The 8,257-nt window shown below is 30.7% G+C and overlaps 1 non-coding gene across 1 annotated transcript; it reads left to right on the top strand.

Moving 5' to 3' along the window:
• Positions 1-2,521: 2,521 nt before the first annotated feature.
• LOC139894949 (small nucleolar RNA R71) lies at positions 2,522-2,628 on the top strand. The gene has a single exon (XR_011775422.1). It is a non-coding gene; the product is annotated as a small nucleolar RNA R71 (small nucleolar RNA).
• Positions 2,629-8,257: the final 5,629 nt, after the last annotated feature.

Below are 8,257 nucleotides of genomic sequence, written 5' to 3'. Positions count from 1 at the left end.
GTAAGGATTTAGTCAGACATAGCCGGGTATAGCATAGTTTTAGCAGTTGGTACTTGTGTCTAAATTGTAAAATTTAAAAACATCATTGTCTCACCCCAAGAATAAAAGTAAATAAGTTGCGCAATAGTAAGTGGGGCTATGAATTCACCTTAGTAGAGAGAGAGAGCTAGTTATTCCTCGGAATAGAAAGTTGGACGAGTGAGCAGAAAAGTCAACCTATGACATTTAAGAGTAGTAAGTGTTTTTGCCCATTTTTAAGTAAATGTTTAAATATGATAGTGTTTTAAGTATAGCTTGTTTTACTAAGTTTCTATAACTAGAAAGTTTCTATTTTTAGTAGGTTTCTTATCTTAGTAAGTTTCTATAACTAGAAAGTTTCTACTTTAAGAGTGTTTTCCATTTTAGGATACTTGCCGTATTAGATAAGCTTCCAATCACCCCTTCCTCTTCGAATGGCCATTTCAGGTCTAGGGGCTTGAGCTATAGGACCCTTTAAATCGAAAATCCAAACCCTTCCACCTAGACTTTCGTAGAAACCATTCGTCAAGAAAGTTCGAAGATCTATACATCTCTAATACATATCCCAAAATGTTTTTATGTGTTATAATATAAGTAGTAGGTTATAGGTGTTAGTAATAGTAATAATGTATACATGTTTATTAATAGTATAGGTAGTATTAGGGTTTCATTAATTAGGGTTAGTTAATTAAAGTAGCAATTAATAACTAGAGTTTAGTAATTAATGTCCTAGGGTTTCATTAATTAGGGTTTAGTAATTTAGGGTTGTAGTAATGATTAGGTAATGATTAGGGTTTAATAATTAATGTGGTATTAAATAATTAGGGTTAGGTTTAATGAATTAGGGTTTAATAATTAATTAGGTTTTTAATAAAACTAGGGTTTTGATTAAAGTAGTATAGTTTAAATTAGGGTTTAGGGTTTTAGTATGTATATGTATATAATGTCGTGCATATATATATATGTATATAAAAATTTATTTTTTACATGTATATATATGTATATGTCGATTTGCATATATATATATGTATATATATATATATATATATATATATATTTATATATATATAGGTTTATTTTGTTTCCTTAATTAACACTAACAAATCTCCTAATTGTATCTAGGGTTTTAAATATCAAAGTTTCCTTCCCTTTTTTTTCTTCTTCTAGTCGACACACATATACATACATATATATTTACTTTTTTTTTCTTACATGTATAGATCTAGGTTTGTTCTTATGTTTATATGTTTATGAATATAGATTAAAACAAAGATCAAAGAATTATGGAAATAGTTTAGGGTTTTATATTATACCTTTGAAGATCCAAGAAGATAAACAAAGAAAAGATGAACACTTTGAAGATTGAAGATCAAAGTCTTGAAAATCTTGAAGAAACCCTTGAAGATTCACGAAGAACACGAAGAACGCGAAGAACGCGAAGAACAACTCGAAGATCACTTGGAAATCCCTTCAAGGTGGTGATGGATTTCGATGGTGATGATGGTGGGGGGTTTTCGGTTTGGGCCGAAAATAAGAGAGGGAGGGAGAGAGATTTGAGAGAGATGTAATTATGATTTGGTACATGGAATGAGTTAGCCTAGGTCTTTATTTATCGTGAGGATAGGAGGATTCTAGAATTAGGCTTTAATAAGGAATTACTTAGGGAACAAGTTGGCTTGGAAAAGGGGTTAGGGTTGGTGATTTGGGCCGAAATTTTGGAGGGTAAGAGGGTAGTTTTGCCCTTTAAAAATCGGCTAGGGTTTAGGAGGATTAGGGTTTGTGATTTTTCACTTTAGTCCTTGTACTTTAATTTGCTTAAATGACTCCTTTGTTATCCTAATTTAATTATTTTAATTACACAAGTTTTAAAGTAATTTATTTAGTCCCAAAAGTTAATAAGCTTATAATTTTTTTTATCTTGTATTTACTTGTCGTTTACAAAGTTAATTATTATTATTCTTAACAATCGTTAAATAAAGTCTTAATTGTTAAGTTTAATTATTTAGTTGCGCATTTAATAAGTAAAAGTATAGAATGGAAAAATGAGAAATATAGAATGAAAAAATGAGAAATATAGAATGGAAAAATGAGGGTCGTTATATTATTTCTCGGCCTTTGGTTCATGTAGGAAACATTCTCACGTTGTTCCATCATTTGCTCGATGTGACAATCTTTTGTTAAGTGTGAACCACCACATTGCTCACAACTGATTCGTATTGCGTGAATATCTTTAGTCATCTTTTCCATTCGTCTCTCGAAAACATCTATTTTTGCGGAAATGGAATCAAAGTCATGGCTAGAATCGGCTCTAGCCACTTTAGATGAACGAAAAATATATTTTTCTTGGTGCCACTCATGTGAGTGGGAGGCTGTGTTATCAATAATATTGTGAGCTTCAGTTGCAGTTTTCTTCATAATGGAACCACCAGCTGCTTTGTCGCTGTATTTTCGTGTAGAAACGTTGACACCTTGGTAGAATATTTGTACTATTTGATAAGTGTCTAAACCGTGCTGAGGACATCCTCTCAACAACTTCCTGAATCTTGTCCACGCCTCATATAATGTTTCATTTGGCTTTTGCGCGAACGTAACAATTTCTCCTTGAAGTCTCATGGCTTTAGATGCCGGAAAGAATCTTTTAAGAAATTTTTCAACTAGGACATCCCATGTGTCAATCGCCCCTTCAGGTAATGATTCTAACCAATCTTTAGCTTCTCCCTTTAAAGTCCAGGGAAACAACATGAGATAGATCTATTCATCCTCAACTTCTCTGATTTTGAATAGAGTACAAATCCTATTAAAGATTCGAAGATGTTCGTTTGGATCTTCTTTTGGCGTACCACTATATTGGCATTGATTAGTTACCATGTGTAGGATTTGTCCTTTGATTTCATAGTCTGGCGCATTAATGTCTGGCTTAATAATGGCGTGACCTTGGCCCGTGCGTGTGGCTCTCATTCGGTCTTCCATACTTTCAGGTTCCGTTACTTCTATAATTGAATTTGTTGAATACGAATCACTAGAAGATTCTGATTTAACGGTTTGTGGTTCAGGAGGAATGATTATTGGTTCAGGATCTTGGAATTGTCCTTGAATATCCTCCGGGTTCTCAATTGTGAAGTCGGGTTCAAAAAATGGATTATTGGAAATTTGAATTGGAGTACATGGTCGACTTGATGATGATTCTAAAGAAAAATCAACGGCGACAATATTGGCTAGATATCTTAATCGAGTTACAGGTGGTGAACGTATGAAAGGTGGTGAACATTTTGCTCGGTGCATTCACTGAATATCCTATTAGTTATAAAAATAAAAATTATATAAGTTATCAAATTAATAGACTTTTCTGATTTTGCCCACGTTTCGAATAGCCAATAGATGCAACACGTAGTCAGGACCCTTTAAATCGGAAGCCCACAACTCGCCACTGAAAAATCTAACTATTACTACGAACCAGAAAATTTTGGATGTCTATCAATTTAATCGCTTAAAATAATTTTTCGTCGAAATTTTTGAAATAAAAATCTATGTCCAAAAAACTAGAGCGTAGAAATGAGAAAGAAAAAGAAGCGCGTCGAAAAACGTCGAAAAATAAAAATAAGAAAGAAAAACGTCGAAACTTAAAAGTCTAAAAGTTAAATATAAAAAGTTGCGCCTAAAGGTATTAAAGCTTAAAAGGAATTCTATACCCAAAACGGCAATAACTTAATTAGGCACTAAAATCTAAAAACTGCGTCGCAAAATTCTAAAGCGCCTAAATCTTAATCTAATGAAAAAGCACTTAAGGGATTTTACGGCAAAGCCTAAAAATCTAGAAATATAAAAATAACTACGGCAAAAACTAAGTTTAAAACTAATTACGAACGATAATTATAAACTACGTACTAAATAATAAAAAGATACAAAAAATGATAAAATTACATATTTTTATAAAAATATTATTTTTATATTATTATTTTATAAAAGTATTAATTTTATAATTAATAAAACTAATTAAAATTTAAAAATACCAAATTAAATAAACTAAAACTAATTATTATTAAATATAAACCCTAATTTAATTTAATTAATTATAATTATTATAAAAACCGAACCCTAATTGTGTCGGTAGAGGTTTTAGACCTGTCACCTCACTCAATGCGATTGCATGGAGTGTAGGTTATATTGTCATGTGGTCGCATGACTATGCAGGTTCAGAATGGTACCAGCTTCAAATCAGTTCGAAAGTTTTTTTTCTGTTTTTAAATTACAAAATATTTATAGAATATTTACATAAAATATAATAAACTTATATTTTAAAATCTTAAAAATAAAATTACTTGTTAATATTATATATAAAATCTTAAAAAATATATTTATATATATATATATACATATTATTTTTATATTATTTTTTTAACAATTATTATTATATACAAAATATTTTTACGAAATAAGAAATAATATATTTTTAAAAAAATATAGTTTTACTAAAATATAGCGTAAAAATATAGTGTTTCTCCGGTTCCCCAGCAACGGCGCCAAAATACTTGATGTGTGCGAGGTGTAATACGAAATACTATTATTTTTATTACGAAATACGATACAATTTACACAAATTTTATTTATTTATATAGATGGGATATAATTAAACCTTGCTACAACACTTATAGGCAGTGTACCTAATCGTAGAGTAGTGTAGTTTTTAGTAAGTCCGGTTCATTCCACAGGGAGCTAGCTGAGTTTAACGCTATATTTTTAACAACTATATAAAATATATATAATTATATATAGTAATATTATTATAAAAGGGGGTTTCAACGTTTAATGACCGGTTTGTCGATTTTATGTTTTTAAACGTAAAGATAAATGCCAATAATTAAAGTGCGTAAAATAAATCGCAATATTAAAATGACAATAAATAAAATGACAGTAAATAAAAGTACGATGAGAAATACAATAAAAGAATTATGCTTATTTAAACTTCCGTAATCATGATGTTTGACGTTTTGATTTTAATTAATTGCTGCCCGGGTTAATTGTCCTTTATCCTAGTTTATTTGATACCTATCTGGTTTTTGTCCATAATAGTCCATCGGTCATAATTATAAAATGCTCGTCAAATTAACCTTATTTCTGAAGTCAAATATTCCAACTAATTAGGGATTCGAACTGTAACAAGGTTTTAATACTTTGTTAATAATTACACCAGGTTATCGACTGCGTGTAATCCAAGGTTTTAATACTTTATTAACAATTACATGATGGAATTTAACAAGTTTCATAAACAACATGTTCATAAAGTTAACTTGATCATTAAACCAATTTAATGTAGTTAAAACAAGCGGAAGCATTATGTAAAGTTTGTGTCAACATGTTAAGTAATTAAGTTAAATTCCATGATAATATCAAGTCTTGGATAAATGCTTACAAATATAACAAGTAGAGAAGATATATTTACCTCCTCAAGCTAGTTGAGGGTTGTTTGATACAAGAAGATGATGGACAAGTGTGTTAAAACCCCAAGCTTTTGATGCACCAACACCACCCTAGAACTTGATTATGTTTTAGATACTTAATCACCTTAAAACCAAGCTAGAAACCCACTTCTTTGAACCCATAATTCTGGACAGCAGCTTGTTGAAAGAATGATGATGAATGAAGCTTCAAAAGTATGAAACCTCAAGAGATAATACCCCAAACTTATAACCAACACCTAGTACTTTGGTTAGGATTTGTTTGACACCTAAAATGAGCTTCCAATAAACTCAAGAATACCCTCTTTGTGATGCCAAAATTCGGACAGAATAGTGCAGTAGCAGAATGAGAGAGTTTTAACTTGAAAAAAATGTGTTTTTGCATGAGTCTTTAGTCTCCCATAAGTCATGGTTCTTATGCCCATGCACATGAGGACTTGTGCACTCCAAAGCAACAATATTCTTGCATGTTTTGTCCTCCTTGGAGACCAAAATGCTGTCCACCATGAGGTGGTTTTATTTTTTATAAAACTTGGTAGTTTTATAAAACCTTGTTAAAAAAACATGCATTTGTTACTTATATATTTTATAAACCAACTTATAAAATATAACACAACATAATTATTTAAACCTATAAATAATTAAATATAAATTATCCAAATAATTTATCTCAAGTGATAATATTTTAGAAAACCGATTTTCTAAAGTCCAAGTGTCACGTATTTATTTAACGACACAATTGTCAAGACTAAATACGTTTTAAGGTGTCGGTAAGTTTGTTATTGCGTATGACCCGACTTGGAACATAACATACTAGCCACATTAATTTAATATGTCACTCGGGCATACGAAATACCTTCATTACACTAATTATCCTTGTATGTAATCCACCCTTGTTTCAATTAGTCCATGATACATTAATTTATTCACTTGGCTATAATGAATAATCAATTACCCAATCCAATTGATTAATTAAATAATTGTAAACGATGTCGTATAAATATCAGTAAATAGGACATTTGTAATCATTTTAATAATTATTAGATTAACTAATTTGAAGATAGGTTCGACAGGTTCCAATGAGTTGTCGCTCAATTAGACAATACCCCCCATCTATTAATAGTCATAGTCCATTTTTCACAAGTGTCGGTCTTTTGTCCAAACCCTAATTATAGTACAAAATCCAATAACCCCGTCTTAATATTTAGCCTAACATCACGATTACTTCAGCTCAAATAAGCATAATAATAACTTAGTTACGAGACATTAATTTAAAAAGGATATATATATATATATATATATATATATATATATATATATATATATATATATATATATATATATATATATATATATATATATATATATGACAGAGTTCCGACTTAAAACCCGTAAAACATTCTTACAATAACCTTATTATTATTAACTTAAAATTAAAATTATAAATAGAAATAGAAATATAAATATGAATTACAGAAAGAAAGAAAGAAAGAAGTGTGAAGTGTGTAAAATTCGGCCAGAAAACCTTCCAATTTATAGATGTGGCCAGCCTCCTGAGGCCATGCGATTGCATGAAATTCTCCCTTCCTGGCCATGCGATCGCATGGCCAGCCTGTCCAGCGTACAACCTTCAATTAAACGTGGGCGGCTTGTTTTAAAATAATATATAATATAATATATATAATTTTATATAATTATATATATATATATATATATATATATATATTTTATATTATATTATATTCTTGTGCCTAGTTGACTGGTAATTTTAGGTCGTTGTCTCACGCGTTAATACTCGGTTTATGTCTCAGTTCCGGATTTTTGAACTTCCTTTTGTACGCTTAGATATCTTGCACTTTGTTTTTCGCAATTTGTAATTGGCACTTTTGAGTGCACTATGGCTTTAGTGGCACTTTTCAGGCTTTAGTGGCACTTTTTCTTCAATTCTTTAATCTTCGTGCTTTGTCTTCACATTTATTTATTTAAACGATTACAACTTAAAAATATAATAATTACAACTAAAAACTTTACATATTGGGATGATATTGCGACTAAATATATGTTCATTTGGAGCACTATCAGTTATGTACAAAATAGGAGCAAAAATAGTCAAAAACGAAGAAAATAAGATGAAGACGCCGGCCTGAGGGCACTAAAGCCGCCGGCTTCCATGAAGTCTTCTAGTATATTCCATATTTGACCGTAGAAATTAAGGAACTTGGCGAGCAAGAAAAATAAAGTAAGGCCGTCGGCTTCACATTGAAGCTGACGGCCTAGTTCACACGGTTTCATCTGCTTGCCGACTAAGTTCAAGCTAATTATGGAAAAAATTTACGCCTTGATTCGAAAGAAATCAAGCTGCCGGATTTACACTGAAGACGATGTCTTAAAAGATACGGAAAGATATGACATATTCTTCAAGGCCAAGTTTTACGTATTCCCCAATCCAAGTCAAGGGAAGCCGCCGACTTGGGTTGACGGTTTTGAAAAGTACAAATAGAGGCCTTAGGGTTAGAGTTTCATATATTAAAACAGTTTTACTCTGCATTCAGGGTAAAAACATGAATTAGTTTGGATTTTGCTTATTTCCAACATTCAAGTTCATTAATCAAGCATTTTTTTTTTCAATCTCTTTTATGTGGGTATGATCTTTTTTCTTAATTCTTATCTTTTATTTGTTTTTACTTTAGTTATAGGCTAACAGCATTACATATGGTTGAATCATGTAACACTTTGTGATCAATTGCCTAAATATTCGAACTGTATGAAAGAAAACAGAAACC

Source organism: Rutidosis leptorrhynchoides, chromosome 2 (assembly GCF_046630445.1).
Source record: "Rutidosis leptorrhynchoides isolate AG116_Rl617_1_P2 chromosome 2, CSIRO_AGI_Rlap_v1, whole genome shotgun sequence".
In the NCBI taxonomy this organism is placed as follows: domain Eukaryota; kingdom Viridiplantae; phylum Streptophyta; class Magnoliopsida; order Asterales; family Asteraceae; genus Rutidosis; species Rutidosis leptorrhynchoides.
The sequence above is the reverse complement of the archived record's forward strand: the minus strand, read 5'-3'. Positions and strand labels throughout refer to the sequence as shown.